The sequence below is a fragment of the Stenella coeruleoalba genome, assembly GCF_951394435.1.
Source record: "Stenella coeruleoalba genome assembly, contig: scaffold_37, whole genome shotgun sequence".
NCBI classification, from domain to species: Eukaryota; Metazoa; Chordata; class Mammalia; order Artiodactyla; family Delphinidae; genus Stenella; species Stenella coeruleoalba.
The window spans coordinates 2,268,886-2,285,753 of NW_027645927.1; the positions used below are offsets into that span (position 1 = coordinate 2,268,886).

A 16,868-nucleotide genomic window follows, 5' to 3' on the forward strand; every position below is an offset into this window, starting at 1 on the left:
CAGTGATAGGACTGGAGAGGTTCGTGAGCAAATGAAGACCCTTTGAAGTCATATTGCATGGTACCCATTCCACGGGTTTCAACTACCCAGGTTTAAGGTATTCTTCCTTCAGCTAAAACATGCATGTAGAACCTAGAGTATGATCAACCATGTGATCGGGAGACGTGTTCAAATATGTCTCAGTTTTCGTACCCTGGTACTCGGGAGCAACATTCCGGACGCTTAGTAACACTCTCCCCACTTGGAGAGTCAGTCCCTTTAACCTCCTGTTTGGCCCAGTTTGCAATTTCTGCGGAAGATGAACAGGAATAGCGAGAATCAATGAGAGACTAGCTGGAGGTGTCTGGATGGGCAAATTTAACTCTCATTTCCCACCAGGAAGAGGAATTAACCAAAGGCTCAGAATGCCGTGCCAGAACCAGATTAGGGCCTGAAGACATCCTGCGGTGTTGCGGCCAGGTCACAAGAAAGCGAGTTGAAGAAAGGAGCTCAGGGGCACTGTAATTCACAAACCTGCAGACTTATAAATGACAGCTATCGTCCAAAAATAGACTGAAGTAAGGCTGCCAAGAGGACTTGAAAGCGGGGCAGAATTGCAGGAAACCGATTTCAGGAGGTAGACTGGAATTGCATTGAAAGCATAGGAAAAGAGGCAGAACGTCCACAATGATGCACTTGGCTAAAAAGGGCGTATGCGTTTTTTCCTGAATATATTCAGGAAAAAACGCATACGCCCTTTTTGGCGAACCAAGCAAACTTGCAAAGGAAATCTGCACTACAATGAAGTCTCACTTCTCCCCGGTTAAAAGGGCCATCTGAAAAAAGTGTAAAATCCAGAAAGGCAGGACAGGCCATGGAGAACTGGGAGCCTTGTTATGCTGATGGGCGGGATGTAAATTGCCAACAACCACTCGGGAGAAGTGTATGGTGTTTCCTGAAACATCTAAAAAACAAATCAACAGAGCCTAGGGCACTGCCACTTATGGTCCTATAGCTTAGGGAAATTAAAATCAAAAAGACACAGCCACCCCAAAGTTTGGGACGCCTCTGTTTACAAGAACCTCGTTTACAGTACAAGTTCAACATCGCAGAAAGTGAAAAATGGATAAAGTAGTTGTGGTATTTACTTACAAACCAATATCACTCAGCAATGAAATCTATGTCATCAGGCCCTTAGCAGCACAATGAGTGGATTCAGGTATGATGATTCTAACTGAAATAAGTCACACAGAAAAAGAAACATCATAAGATATCAGTAATACACAGAATGTAAACTTGGCTACACAGGAACTGAATTACAGAACAGAACAGGGTCTCAAATTTAGAAAACCAACTTATGCTTGCTTAAGGGGAAAGGTGAGTTGGGGTGCTGCATAAAACCAGAGATTGAAATGAGCACAGATAATGTTCCTTAAGTCAAATATGGAATAGACAAGAGCTACTCCTTGCTCAACGAAATGGACTCAACACCGCATATTAAACGCCTAAGAATGTACCTGACTAGTAAGTATCATAAAACCTATGGATTGCTATGTCTCCAAAAGAGAATCAAGCATGTGTACAGGGGCATAAACGCAGCAGTGATAGGATTGGAGAGGTTCGGTGAGCAAATGAAGACCCTTTGAAGTCATATTGCATGGTACCCATTACAGGGGTCTTAACTCTCCAGGTTTAAGGTATTCTTCCTTCAGCTAAAACATGCATGTGGAACCCAAGTATGATCAACCATGTGAACGGGAGACGTGTTCAAATATGTCTCAGTTTTCCTCCCCTGGTACTCGGGTGCAATATTCCAGACGCTTTACTAACACTCTCCCCACTTGGAGAGTCAGCGCCTTTAACCTCCTGTTTGGCCCAGTTTGCAATTTCTGCGGAAGATGAACAGGAATAGCGAGAACCAATGAGAGACTAGCTGGAGGTGTCTGGACGGGCAAATTTAACTCTCATTTCCCACCAGGAAGAGGAAATAACCAAAGGCTCAGCGTGCCGTGCCGGAACCAGATTAGGGCCTGAAGCCATCCTGCGGTGTTGCGGCCAGGTCACAAGAAAGCGAGTTGAAGAAAGGAGCTCAGGGGCACTGTAATTCACAAACCTGCAGAGTTATAAATGACAGCTATCGTCCAAAAATAGACAGAAGTAAGGCTGCCAAGAGGACTTGAAAGCGGGGCAGAATTGCAGGAAACCGATTTCAGGAGGTAGACTGGAATTGCATTGAAAGCATAGGAAAAGAGGCAGAACGTCCACAATGATGCACTTGGCCAGAAAGGGCGTATGCGTTTTTTCCTGAATATATTCAGGAAAAAACGCATACGCCCTTTTTGGCCAACCAAGCAAGCTTGCAAAGGAAATCTGCACTACAATGAAGTCTCACTTCCCCCCGGTCAAAAGGGCCATCTGAAAAAAGTGTAAAATCCAGAAAGGCAGGACAGGCCATGGACAACTGGGAGCCTTGTTATGCTGATGGGCGGGATGTAAAATGCCAACAGACACTCGGGAGAAGTGTATGGTGTTTCCTGAAACATCTAAAAAACAAAGCAACAGAGCCTAGGGCACTGCCACTTATGGTCCTATAGCTTAGGGAAATTAAAATAAAAAAGACACAGCCACCCCAAAGTTTGGGACGCCTCTGTTTACAAGAACCTCGTTTACAGTACAAGTTCAACATCGCAGAAAGTGAAAAATGGATAAAGAAGTTGTGGTATTTACTTACAAAGCAATATCACTCAGCAATGAAATCTGTGTCATCAGGCCCTTAGCAGCACAATGAGTGGATTCAGGTATGATGATTCTAACTGAAGTAAGTCACACAGAAAAAGAAACATCATAAGATATCAGTAATACACGGAATGTAAACTTGGCTACACAGGAACTGAATTACAGAACAGAACAGGGTCTCAAATTTAGAAAACCAACTTATGCTTGCTTAAGGGTAAAGGTGAGTTGGGGTGCTGCATAAAACCAGAGATTGAAATGAGCACAGATAAAGTTCCTTAAGCCAAATATGGAATAGACAAGAGCTACTCCTTGCTCAATGAAATGGACTCAACACCGCATATTAAATGCCTAAGAATGTACCTGACTAGTAAGTATCTTAAAACCTATGGATTGCTATGTCTCCAAAAGAGAATCAAGCATGTGTACAGGGGCATAACCGCAGAAGTGATAGGATTGGAGAGGTTCGGTGAGCAAATGAAGACCCTTTGAAGTCATATTGCATGGTACCCATTACACGGGTCTTAACTCTCCAGGTTTAAGGTATTCTTCCTTCAGCTAAAACATGCATGTGGAACCCAAGTATGATCAACCATGTGAACGGGAGACGTGTTCAAATATGTCTCAGTTTTCCTCCCCTGGTACTCGGGTGCAATATTCCAGACGCTTTACTAACACTCTCCCCACTTGGAGAGTCAGCGCCTTTAACCTCCTGTTTGGCCCAGTTTGCAATTTCTGCGGAAGATGAACAGGAATAGCGAGAACCAATGAGAGACTAGCTGGAGGTGTCTGGACGGGCAAATTTAACTCTCATTTCCCACCAGGAAGAGGAAATAACCAAAGGCTCAGCGTGCCGTGCCGGAACCAGATTAGGGCCTGAAGCCATCCTGCGGTGTTGCGGCCAGGTCACAAGAAAGCGAGTTGAAGAAAGGAGCTCAGGGGCACTGTAATTCACAAACCTGCAGAGTTATAAATGACAGCTATCGTCCAAAAATAGACTGAAGTAAGGCTGCCAAGAGGACTTGAAAGCGGGGCAGAATTGCAGGAAACCGATTTCAGGAGGTAGACTGGAATTGCATTGAAAGCATAGGAAAAGAGGCAGAACGTCCACAATGATGCACTTGGCCAAAAAGGGCGTATGCGTTTTTTCCTGAATATATTCAGGAAAAAACGCATACGCCCTTTTTGGCCAACCAAACAAGCTTGCAAAGGAAATCTGCACTACAATGAAGTCTCACTTCCCCCCGGTCAAAAGGGCCATCTGAAAAAAGTGTAAAATCCAGAAAGGCAGGACAGGCCATGGAGAACTGGGAGCCTTGTTATGCTGATGGACGGGATGTAAATTGCCAACAACCACTCGGGAGAAGTGTATGGTGTTTCCTGAAACATCTAAAAAACAAAGCAACAGAGCCTAGGGCACTTCCACTTATGGTCCTATAGCTTAGGGAAATTAAAATCAAAAAGACACAGCCACCCCAAAGTTTGGGACGCCTCCGTTTACAAGAACCTCGTTTACCGTACAAGTTCAATATCACAGAAAGTGAAAAATGGATAAAGAACTTGTGGTACTTACGTACAATGCAGTATCACTCAGCAATGAAATCTATGTCATCAGGCCCTTAGCAGCACAATGAGTGGATTCAGGTATGATGGTTCTAACTGAAATAAGTCACACAGAAAAAGAAACATCATAAGATATCAGTAATACACGGAATGTAAACTTGGCTACACAGGAACTGAATTACAGAACAGAACAGGGTCTCAAATTTAGAAAACCAACTTATGCTTGCTTAAGGGGAAAGGTGAGTTGGGGTGCTGCATAAAACCAGAGATTGAAATGAGCACAGATAAAGTTCCTTAAGCCAAATATGGAATAGACAAGAGCTACTCCTTCCTCAACGAAATGGACTCAACACCGCATATTAAACGCCTAAGAATGTACCTGACTAGTAAGTATCTTAAAACCTATGGATTGCTATGTCTCCGAAAGAGAATCAAGCATGTGTACAGGGGCATAAACGCAGCAGTGATAGGACTGGAGAGGTTCGTGAGCAAATGAAGACCCTTTGAAGTCATATTGCATGGTACCCATTCCACGGGTTTCAACTACCCAGGTTTAAGGTATTCTTCCTTCAGCTAAAACATGCATGTAGAACCTAGAGTATGATCAACCATGTGATCGGGAGACGTGTTCAAATATGTCTCAGTTTTCGTACCCTGGTACTCGGGAGCAACATTCCGGACGCTTAGTAACACTCTCCCCACTTGGAGAGTCAGTCCCTTTAACCTCCTGTTTGGCCCAGTTTGCAATTTCTGCGGAAGATGAACAGGAATAGCGAGAATCAATGAGAGACTAGCTGGAGGTGTCTGGATGGGCAAATTTAACTCTCATTTCCCACCAGGAAGAGGAATTAACCAAAGGCTCAGAATGCCGTGCCAGAACCAGATTAGGGCCTGAAGACATCCTGCGGTGTTGCGGCCAGGTCACAAGAAAGCGAGTTGAAGAAAGGAGCTCAGGGGCACTGTAATTCACAAACCTGCAGACTTATAAATGACAGCTATCGTCCAAAAATAGACTGAAGTAAGGCTGCCAAGAGGACTTGAAAGCGGGGCAGAATTGCAGGAAACCGATTTCAGGAGGTAGACTGGAATTGCATTGAAAGCATAGGAAAAGAGGCAGAACGTCCACAATGATGCACTTGGCTAAAAAGGGCGTATGCGTTTTTTTCTGAATATATTCAGGAAAAAACGCATACGCCCTTTTTGGCGAACCAAGCAAACTTGCAAAGGAAATCTGCACTACAATGAAGTCTCACTTCTCCCCGGTTAAAAGGGCCATCTGAAAAAAGTGTAAAATCCAGAAAGGCAGGACAGGCCATGGAGAACTGGGAGCCTTGTTATGCTGATGGGCGGGATGTATATTGCCAACAACCACTCGGGAGAAGTGTATGGTGTTTCCTGAAACATCTAAAAAACAAAGCAACAGAGCCTAGGGCACTGCCACTTATGGTCTTATAGCTTAGGGAAATTAAAATCAAAAAGACACAGCCACCCCAAAGTTTGGGACGCCTCTGTTTACAAGAACCTCGTTTACAGTACAAGTTCAACATCGCAGAAAGTGAAAAATGGATAAAGAAGTTGTGGTATTTACTTACAAAGCAATATCACTCAGCAATGAAATCTATGTCATCAGGCCCTTAGCATCACAATGAGTGGATTCAGGTATGATGATTCTAACTGAAATAAGTCACACAGAAAAAGAAACATCATAAGATATCAGTAATACATGGAATGTAAACTTGGCTACACAGGAACTGAATTACAGAACAGAACAGGGTCTCAAATTTAGAAAAACAACTTATGCTTGCTTAAGGGGAAAGGTGAGTTGGGGTGCTGCATAAAACCAGAGATTGAAATGAGCACAGATAATGTTCCTTAAGTCAAATATGGAATAGACAAGAGCTACTCCTTGCTCAACGAAATGGACTCAACACCGCATATTAAACGCCTAAGAATGTACCTGACTAGTAAGTATCGTAAAACCTATGGATTGCTATGTCTCCAAAAGAGAATCAAGCATGTGTACAGGGGCATAACCGCAGAAGTGATAGGATTGGAGAGGTTCGGTGAGCAAATGAAGACCCTTTGAAGTCATATTGCATGGTACCCATTACACGGGTCTTAACTCTCCAGGTTTAAGGTATTCTTCCTTCAGCTAAAACATGCATGTGGAACCCAAGTATGATCAACCATGTGAACGGGAGACGTGTTCAAATATGTCTCAGTTTTCCTCCCCTGGTACTCGGGTGCAATATTCCAGACGCTTTACTAACACTCTCCCCACTTGGAGAGTCAGCGCCTTTAACCTCCTGTTTGGCCCAGTTTGCAATTTCTGCGGAAGATGAACAGGAATAGCGAGAACCAATGAGAGACTAGCTGGAGGTGTCTGGACGGGCAAATTTAACTCTCATTTCCCACCAGGAAGAGGAAATAACCAAAGGCTCAGCGTGCCATGCCGGAACCAGATTAGGGCCTGAAGTCATCCTGCGGTGTTGCGGCCAGGTCACAAGAAAGCGAGTTGAAGAAAGGAGCTCAGGGGCACTGTAATTCACAAACCTGCAGAGTTATAAATGACAGCTATCGTCCAAAAATAGACTGAAGTAAGGCTGGCAAGAGGACTTGAAAGCGGGGCAGAATTGCAGGAAACCGATTTCAGGAGGTAGACTGGAATTGCATTGAAAGCATAGGAAAAGAGGCAGAACGTCCACAATGATGCACTTGGCCAGAAAGGGCGTATGCCTTTTTTCCTGAATATATTCAGGAAAAAACGCATACGCCCTTTTTGGCCAACCAAGCAAGCTTGCAAAGGAAATCTGCACTACAATGAAGTCTCACTTCCCCCCGGTCAAAAGGGCCATCTGAAAAAAGTGTAAAATCCAGAAAGGCAGGACAGGCCATGGAGAACTGGGAGCCTTGTTATGCTGATGGGCGGGATGTAAATTGCCAACAACCACTGGGGAGAAGTGTATGGTGTTTCCTGAAACATCTAAAAAACAAAGCAACAGAGCCTAGGGCTCTTCCACTTATGGTCCTATAGCTTAGGGAAATTAAAATCAAAAAGACACAGCCACCCCAAAGTTTGGGACGCCTCTGTTTACAAGAACCTCGTTTACAGTACAAGTTCAACATCGCAGAAAGTGAAAAATTGATAAAGAAGTTGTGGTATTTACTTACAAAGCAATATCACTCAGCAATGAAATCTATGTCATCAGGCCCTTAGCATCACAATGAGTGGATTCAGGTATGATGATTCTAACTGAAATAAGTCACACAGAAAAAGAAACATCATAAGATATCAGTAATACATGGAATGTAAACTTGGCTACACAGGAACTGAATTACAGAACAGAACAGGGTCTCAAATTTAGAAAAACAACTTATGCTTGCTTAAGGGGAAAGGTGAGTTGGGGTGCTGCATAAAACCAGAGATTGAAATGAGCACAGATAATGTTCCTTAAGTCAAATATGGAATAGACAAGAGCTACTCCTTGCTCAACGAAATGGACTCAACACCGCATATTAAACGCCTAAGAATGTACCTGACTAGTAAGTATCGTAAAACCTATGGATTGCTATGTCTCCAAAAGAGAATCAAGCATGTGTACAGGGGCATAAACGCAGAAGTGATAGGATTGGAGAGGTTCGGTGAGCAAATGAAGACCCTTTGAAGTCATATTGCATGGTACCCATTACACGGGTCTTAACTCTCCAGGTTTAAGGTATTCTTCCTTCAGCTAAAACATGCATGTGGAACCCAAGTATGATCAACCATGTGAACGGGAGACGTGTTCAAATATGTCTCAGTTTTCCTCCCCTGGTACTCGGGTGCAATATTCCAGACGCTTTACTAACACTCTCCCCACTTGGAGAGTCAACGCCTTTAACCTCCTGTTTGGCCCAGTTTGCAATTTCTGCGGAAGATGAACAGGAATAGCGAGAACCAATGAGAGACTAGCTGGAGGTGTCTGGACGGGCAAATTTAACTCTCATTTCCCACCAGGAAGAGGAAATAACCAAAGGCTCAGCGTGCCATGCCAGAACCAGATTAGGGCCTGAAGTCATCCTGCGGTGTTGCGGCCAGGTCACAAGAAAGCGAGTTGAAGAAAGGAGCTCAGGGGCACTGTAATTCACAAACCTGCAGAGTTATAAATGACAGCTATCGTCCAAAAATAGACTGAAGTAAGGCTGGCAAGAGGACTTGAAAGCAGGGCAGAATTGCAGGAAACCGATTTCAGGAGGTAGACTGGAATTGCATTGAAAGCATAGGAAAAGAGGCAGAACGTCCACAATGATGCACTTGGCCAGAAAGGGCGTATGCCTTTTTTCCTGAATATATTCAGGAAAAAACGCATACGCCCTTTTTGGCCAACCAAGCAAGCTTGCAAAGGAAATCTGCACTACAATGAAGTCTCACTTCCCCCCGGTCAAAAGGGCCATCTGAAAAAAGTGTAAAATCCAGAAAGGCAGGACAGGCCATGGAGAACTGGGAGCCTTGTTATGCTGATGGGCGGGATGTAAATTGCCAACAACCACTGGGGAGAAGTGTATGGTGTTTCCTGAAACATCTAAAAAACAAAGCAACAGAGCCTAGGGCTCTTCCACTTATGGTCCTATAGCTTAGGGAAATTAAAATAAAAAAGACACAGCCACCCCAAAGTTTGGGACGCCTCTGTTTACAAGAACCTCGTTTACAGTACAAGTTCAACATCGCAGAAAGTGAAAAATTGATAAAGAAGTTGTGGTATTTACTTACAAAGCAATATCACTCAGCAATGAAATCTATGTCATCAGGCCCTTAGCATCACAATGAGTGGATTCAGGTATGATGATTCTAACTGAAATAAGTCACACAGAAAAAGAAACATCATAAGATATCAGTAATACACGGAATGTAAACTTGGCTACACAGGAACTGAATTACAGAACAGAACAGGGTCTCAAATTTAGAAAACCAACTTATGCTTGCTTAAGGGGAAAGGTGAGTTGGGGTGCTGCATAAAACCAGAGATTGAAATGAGCACAGATAAAGTTCCTTAAGTCAAATATGGAATAGACAAGAGCTACTCCTTGCTCAACGAAATGGACTCAACACCGCATATTAAACGCCTAAGAATGTACCTGACTAGTAAGTATCTTAAAACCTATGGATTGCTATGTCTCCAAAAGAGAATCAAGCATGTGTACAGGGGCATAACCGCAGAAGTGATAGGATTGGAGAGGTTCGGTGAGCAAATGAAGACCCTTTGAAGTCATATTGCATGGTACCCATTACACGGGTCTTAACTCTCCAGGTTTAAGGTATTCTTCCTTCAGCTAAAACATGCATGTGGAACCCAAGTATGATCAACCATGTGAACGGGAGACGTGTTCAAATATGTCTCAGTTTTCCTCCCCTGGTACTCGGGTGCAATATTCCAGACGCTTTACTAACACTCTCCCCACTTGGAGAGTCAGCGCCTTTAACCTCCTGTTTGGCCCAGTTTGCAATTTCTGCGGAAGATGAACAGGAATAGCGAGAACCAATGAGAGACTAGCTGGAGGTGTCTGGACGGGCAAATTTAACTCTCATTTCCCACCAGGAAGAGGAAATAACCAAAGGCTCAGCGTGCCATGCCGGAACCAGATTAGGGCCTGAAGTCATCCTGCGGTGTTGCGGCCAGGTCACAAGAAAGCGAGTTGAAGAAAGGAGCTCAGGGGCACTGTAATTCACAAACCTGCAGAGTTATAAATGACAGCTATCGTCCAAAAATAGACTGAAGTAAGGCTGGCAAGAGGACTTGAAAGCGGGGCAGAATTGCAGGAAACCGATTTCAGGAGGTAGACTGGAATTGCATTGAAAGCATAGGAAAAGAGGCAGAACGTCCACAATGATGCACTTGGCCAGAAAGGGCGTATGCCTTTTTTCCTGAATATATTCAGGAAAAAACGCATACGCCCTTTTTGGCCAACCAAGCAAGCTTGCAAAGGAAATCTGCACTACAATGAAGTCTCACTTCCCCCCGGTCAAAAGGGCCATCTGAAAAAAGTGTAAAATCCAGAAAGGCAGGACAGGCCATGGAGAACTGGGAGCCTTGTTATGCTGATGGACGGGATGTAAATTGCCAACAACCACTGGGGAGAAGTGTATGGTGTTTCCTGAAACATCTAAAAAACAAAGCAACAGAGCCTAGGGCTCTTCCACTTATGGTCCTATAGCTTAGGGAAATTAAAATAAAAAAGACACAGCCACCCCAAAGTTTGGGACGCCTCTGTTTACAAGAACCTCGTTTACAGTACAAGTTCAACATCGCAGAAAGTGAAAAATTGATAAAGAAGTTGTGGTATTTACTTACAAAGCAATATCACTCAGCAATGAAATCTATGTCATCAGGCCCTTAGCATCACAATGAGTGGATTCAGGTATGATGATTCTAACTGAAATAAGTCACACAGAAAAAGAAACATCATAAGATATCAGTAATACACGGAATGTAAACTTGGCTACACAGGAACTGAATTACAGAACAGAACAGGGTCTCAAATTTAGAAAACCAACTTATGCTTGCTTAAGGGGAAAGGTGAGTTGGGGTGCTGCATAAAACCAGAGATTGAAATGCGCACAGATAAAGTTCCTTAAGTCAAATATGGAATAGACAAGAGCTACTCCTTGCTCAACGAAATGGACTCAACACCGCATATTAAACGCCTAAGAATGTACCTGACTAGTAAGTATCTTAAAACCTATGGATTGCTATGTCTCCAAAAGAGAATCAAGCATGTGTACAGGGGCATAACCGCAGAAGTGATAGGATTGGAGAGGTTCGGTGAGCAAATGAAGACCCTTTGAAGTCATATTGCATGGTACCCATTACACGGGTCTTAACTCTCCAGGTTTAAGGTATTCTTCCTTCAGCTAAAACATGCATGTGGAACCCAAGTATGATCAACCATGTGAACGGGAGACGTGTTCAAATATGTCTCAGTTTTCCTCCCCTGGTACTCGGGTGCAATATTCCAGACGCTTTACTAACACTCTCCCCACTTGGAGAGTCAGCGCCTTTAACCTCCTGTTTGGCCCAGTTTGCAATTTCTGCGGAAGATGAACAGGAATAGCGAGAACCAATGAGAGACTAGCTGGAGGTGTCTGGACGGGCAAATTTAACTCTCATTTCCCACCAGGAAGAGGAAATAACCAAAGGCTCAGCGTGCCGTGCCGGAACCAGATTAGGGCCTGAAGCCATCCTGCGGTGTTGCGGCCAGGTCACAAGAAAGCGAGTTGAAGAAAGGAGCTCAGGGGCACTGTAATTCACAAACCTGCAGAGTTATAAATGACAGCTATCGTCCAAAAATAGACTGAAGTAAGGCTGCCAAGAGGACTTGAAAGCGGGGCAGAATTGCAGGAAACCGATTTCAGGAGGTAGACTGGAATTGCATTGAAAGCATAGGAAAAGAGGCAGAACGTCCACAATGATGCACTTGGCCAGAAAGGGCGTATGCGTTTTTTCCTGAATATATTCAGGAAAAAACGCATACGCCCTTTTTGGCCAACCAAGCAAGCTTGCAAAGGAAATCTGCACTGCAATGAAGTCTCACTTCCCCCCGGTCAAAAGGGCCATCTGAAAAAAGTGTAAAATCCAGAAAGGCAGGACAGGCCATGGAGAACTGGGAGCCTTGTTATGCTGATGGGTGGGATGTAAATTGCCAACAACCACTGGGGAGAAGTGTATGGTGTTTCCTGAAACATCTAAAAAACAAAGCAACAGAGCCTAGGGCTCTTCCACTTATGGTCCTATAGCTTAGGGAAATGAAAATAAAAAAGACACAGCCACCCCAAAGTTTGGGACGCCTCTGTTTACAAGAACCTCGTTTACAGTACAAGTTCAACATCGCAGAAAGTGAAAAATGGATAAAGTAGTTGTCGTATTTACTTACAAAGCAATATCACTCAGCAATGAAATCTATGTCATCAGGCCCTTAGCATCACAATGAGTGGATTCAGGTATGATGATTCTAACTGAAATAAGTCACACAGAAAAAGAAACATCATAAGATATCAGTAATACACGGAATGTAAACTTGGCTACACAGGAACTGAATTACAGAACAGAACAGGGTCTCAAATTTAGAAAACCAACTTATGCTTGCTTAAGGGGAAAGGTGAGTTGGGGTGCTGCATAAAACCAGAGATTGAAATGAGCACAGATAATGTTCCTTAAGTCAAATATGGAATAGACAAGAGCTACTCCTTGCTCAACGAAATGGACTCAACACCGCATATTAAACGCCTAAGAATGTACCTGACTAGTAAGTATCGTAAAACCTATGGATTGCTATGTCTCCAAAAGAGAATCAAGCATGTGTACAGGGGCATAAACGCAGAAGTGATAGGATTGGAGAGGTTCGGTGAGCAAATGAAGACCCTTTGAAGTCATATTGCATGGTACCCATTACACGGGTCTTAACTCTCCAGGTTTAAGGTATTCTTCCTTCAGCTAAAACATGCATGTGGAACCCAAGTATGATCAACCATGTGAACGGGAGACGTGTTCAAATATGTCTCAGTTTTCCTCCCCTGGTACTCGGGTGCAATATTCCAGACGCTTTACTAACACTCTCCCCACTTGGAGAGTCAGCGCCTTTAACCTCCTGTTTGGCCCAGTTTGCAATTTCTGCGGAAGATGAACAGGAATAGCGAGAACCAATGAGAGACTAGCTGGAGGTGTCTGGACGGGCAAATTTAACTCTCATTTCCCACCAGGAAGAGGAAATAACCAAAGGCTCAGCGTGCCGTGCCGGAACCAGATTAGGGCCTGAAGCCATCCTGCGGTGTTGCAGCCAGGTCACAAGAAAGCGAGTTGAAGAAAGGAGCTCAGGGGCACTGTAATTCACAAACCTGCAGAGTTATAAATGACAGCTATCGTCCAAAAATAGACTGAAGTAAGGCTGCCAAGAGGACTTGAAAGCGGGGCAGAATTGCAGGAAACCGATTTCAGGAGGTAGACTGGAATTGCATTGAAAGCATAGGAAAAGAGGCAGAACGTCCACAATGATGCACTTGGCCAGAAAGGGCGTATGCGTTTTTTCCTTAATATATTCAGGAAAAAACGCATACGCCCTTTTTGGCCAACCAAGCAAGCTTGCAAAGGAAATCTGCACTACAATGAAGTCTCACTTCCCCCCGGTCAAAAGGGCCATCTGAAAAAAGTGTAAAATCCAGAAAGGCAGGACAGGCCATGGAGAACTGGGAGCCTTGTTATGCTGATGGGCGGGATGTAAATTGCCAACAACCACTGGGGAGAAGTGTATGGTGTTTCCTGAAACATCTAAAAAACAAAGCAACAGAGCCTAGGGCTCTTCCACTTATGGTCCTATAGCTTAGGGAAATGAAAATCAAAAAGACACAGCCACCCCAAAGTTTGGGACGCCTCTGTTTACAAGAACCTCGTTTACAGTACAAGTTCAACATCGCAGAAAGTGAAAAATGGATAAAGTAGTTGTGGTATTTACTTACAAAGCAATATCACTCAGCAATGAAATCTATGTCATCAGGCCCTTAGCATCACAATGAGTGGATTCAGGTATGATGATTCTAACTGAAATAAGTCACACAGAAAAAGAAACATCATAAGATATCACTAATACACGGAATGTAAACTTGGCTACACAGGAACTGAATTACAGAACAGAACAGGGTCTCAAATTTAGAAAACCAACTTATGCTTGCTTAAGGGGAAAGGTGAGTTGGGGTGCTGCATAAAACCAGAGATTGAAATGAGCACAGATAATGTTCCTTAAGTCAAATATGGAATAGACAAGAGCTACTCCTTGCTCAACGAAATGGACTCAACACCGCATATTAAACGCCTAAGAATGTACCTGACTAGTAAGTATCGTAAAACCTATGGATTGCTATGTCTCCAAAAGAGAATCAAGCATGTGTACAGGGGCATAAACGCAGAAGTGATAGGATTGGAGAGGTTCGGTGAGCAAATGAAGACCCTTTGAAGTCATATTGCATGGTACCCATTACACGGGTCTTAACTCTCCAGGTTTAAGGTATTCTTCCTTCAGCTAAAACATGCATGTGGAACCCAAGTATGATCAACCATGTGAACGGGAGACGTGTTCAAATATGTCTCAGTTTTCCTCCCCTGGTACTCGGGTGCAATATTCCAGACGCTTTACTAACACTCTCCCCACTTGGAGAGTCAGCGCCTTTAACCTCCTGTTTGGCCCAGTTTGCAATTTCTGCGGAAGATGAACAGGAATAGCGAGAACCAATGAGAGACTAGCTGGAGGTGTCTGGACGGGCAAATTTAACTCTCATTTCCCACCAGGAAGAGGAAATAACCAAAGGCTCAGCGTGCCGTGCCGGAACCAGATTAGGGCCTGAAGCCATCCTGCGGTGTTGCGGCCAGGTCACAAGAAAGCGAGTTGAAGAAAGGAGCTCAGGGGCACTGTAATTCACAAACCTGCAGAGTTATAAATGACAGCTATCGTCCAAAAATAGACTGAAGTAAGGCTGCCAAGAGGACTTGAAAGCGGGGCAGAATTGCAGGAAACCGATTTCAGGAGGTAGACTGGAATTGCATTGAAAGCATAGGAAAAGAGGCAGAACGTCCACAATGATGCACTTGGCCAGAAAGGGCGTATGCGTTTTTTCCTGAATATATTCAGGAAAAAACGCATACGCCCTTTTTGGCCAACCAAGCAAGCTTGCAAAGGAAATCTGCACTACAATGAAGTCTCACTTCCCCCCGGTCAAAAGGGCCATCTGAAAAAAGTGTAAAATCCAGAAAGGCAGGACAGGCCATGGAGAACTGGGAGCCTTGTTATGCTGATGGGCGGGATGTAAATTGCCAACAACCACTGGGGAGAAGTGTATGGTGTTTCCTGAAACATCTAAAAAACAAAGCAACAGAGCCTAGGGCTCTTCCACTTATGGTCCTATAGCTTAGGGAAATTAAAATAAAAAAGACACAGCCACCCCAAAGTTTGGGACGCCTCTGTTTACAAGAACCTCGTTTACAGTACAAGTTCAACATCGCAGAAAATGAAAAATGGATAAAGAAGCTGTGGTATTTACTTACAAAGCAATAACACTCAGCAATGAAATCTATGTCATCAGGCCCTTAGCACCACAATGAGTGGATTCAGGTATGATGGTTCTAACTGAAATAAGTCACACAGAAAAAGAAACATCATAAGATATCACTAATACACGGAATGTAAACTTGGCTACACAGGAACTGAATTACAGAACAGAACAGGGTCTCAAATTTAGAAAACCAACTTATGCTTGCTTAAGGGGAAAGGTGAGTTGGGGTGCTGCATAAAACCAGAGATTGAAATGAGCACAGATAAAGTTCCTTAAGCCAAATATGGAATAGACAAGAGCTACTCCTTGCTCAACGAAATGGACTCAACACCGCATATTAAACGCCTAAGAATGTACCTGACTAGTAAGTATCTTAAAACCTATGGATTGCTATGTCTCCGAAAGAGAATCAAGCATGTGTACAGGGGCATAAACGCAGCAGTGATAGGACTGGAGAGGTTCGTGAGCAAATGAAGACCCTTTGAAGTCATATTGCATGGTACCCATTCCACGGGTTTCAACTACCCAGGTTTAAGGTATTCTTCCTTCAGCTAAAACATGCATGTGGAACCTAGAGTATGATCAACCATGTGATCGGGAGACGTGTTCAAATATGTCTCAGTTTTCGTACCCTGGTACTCGGGAGCAACATTCCAGACGCTTACTAACACTCTCCCCACTTGGAGAGTCAGTCCCTTTAACCTCCTGTTTGGCCCAGTTTGCAATTTCTGCGGAAGATGAACAGGAATAGCGAGAATCAATGAGAGACTAGCTGGAGGTGTCTGGATGGGCAAATTTAACTCTCATTTCCCACCAGGTAGAGGAATTAACCAAAGGCTCAGCGTGCCGTGCCAGAACCAGATTAGGGCCTGAAGCCATCCTGCGGTGTTGCGGCCAGGTCACAAGAAAGCGAGTTGAAGAAAGGAGCTCAGGGGCACTGTAATTCACAAACCTGCAGACTTATAAATGACAGCTATCGTCCAAAAATATACTGAAGTAAGGCTGCCAAGAGGACTTGAAAGCGGGGCAGAATTGCAGGAAACCGATTTCAGGAGGTAGACTGGAATTGCACTGAAAGCATAGGAAAAGAGGCAGAACGTCCACAATGATGCACTTGGCTAAAAAGGGCGTATGCGTTTTTTCCTGAATATATTCAGGAAAAAACGCATACGCCCTTTTTGGCGAACCAAGCAAACTTGCAAAGGAAATCTGCACTACAATGAAGTCTCACTTCTCCCCGGTTAAGAGGGCCATCTGAAAAAAGTGTAAAATCCAGAAAGGCAGGACAGGCCATGGAGAACTGGGAGCCTTGTTATGCTGATGGGCGGGATGTAAATTGCCAACAACCACTCGGGAGAAGTGTATGATGTTTCCTGAAACATCTAAAAAACAAAGCAACAGAGCCTAGGGCACTGCCACTTATGGTCCTATAGCTTAGGGAAATTAAAATCAAAAAGACACAGCCACCCCAAAGTTTGGGATGCCTCTGTTTACAAGAACCTCGTTTACAGTACAAGTT

The 16,868-nt window shown here is 43.9% G+C and overlaps 1 long non-coding RNA gene across 9 annotated transcripts in view; it reads right to left on the reverse strand.

Annotated features, from left to right (window-relative positions):
- LOC307181459 overlaps positions 1 to 16,868 on the reverse strand; it is a 1,863,373-nt gene that overhangs the window by 1,224,691 nt on the left and 621,814 nt on the right. The window contains exon 2 of one of the 9 annotated variants that reach the window (XR_013826815.1): positions 15,342 to 15,423. The exons of the other annotated variants lie outside the window; for them this stretch is intronic. This is a non-coding gene — a long non-coding RNA (uncharacterized lncRNA). The remainder of the gene's footprint in view (positions 1 to 15,341; positions 15,424 to 16,868) is intronic. 9 annotated transcript variants of the gene reach the window in all.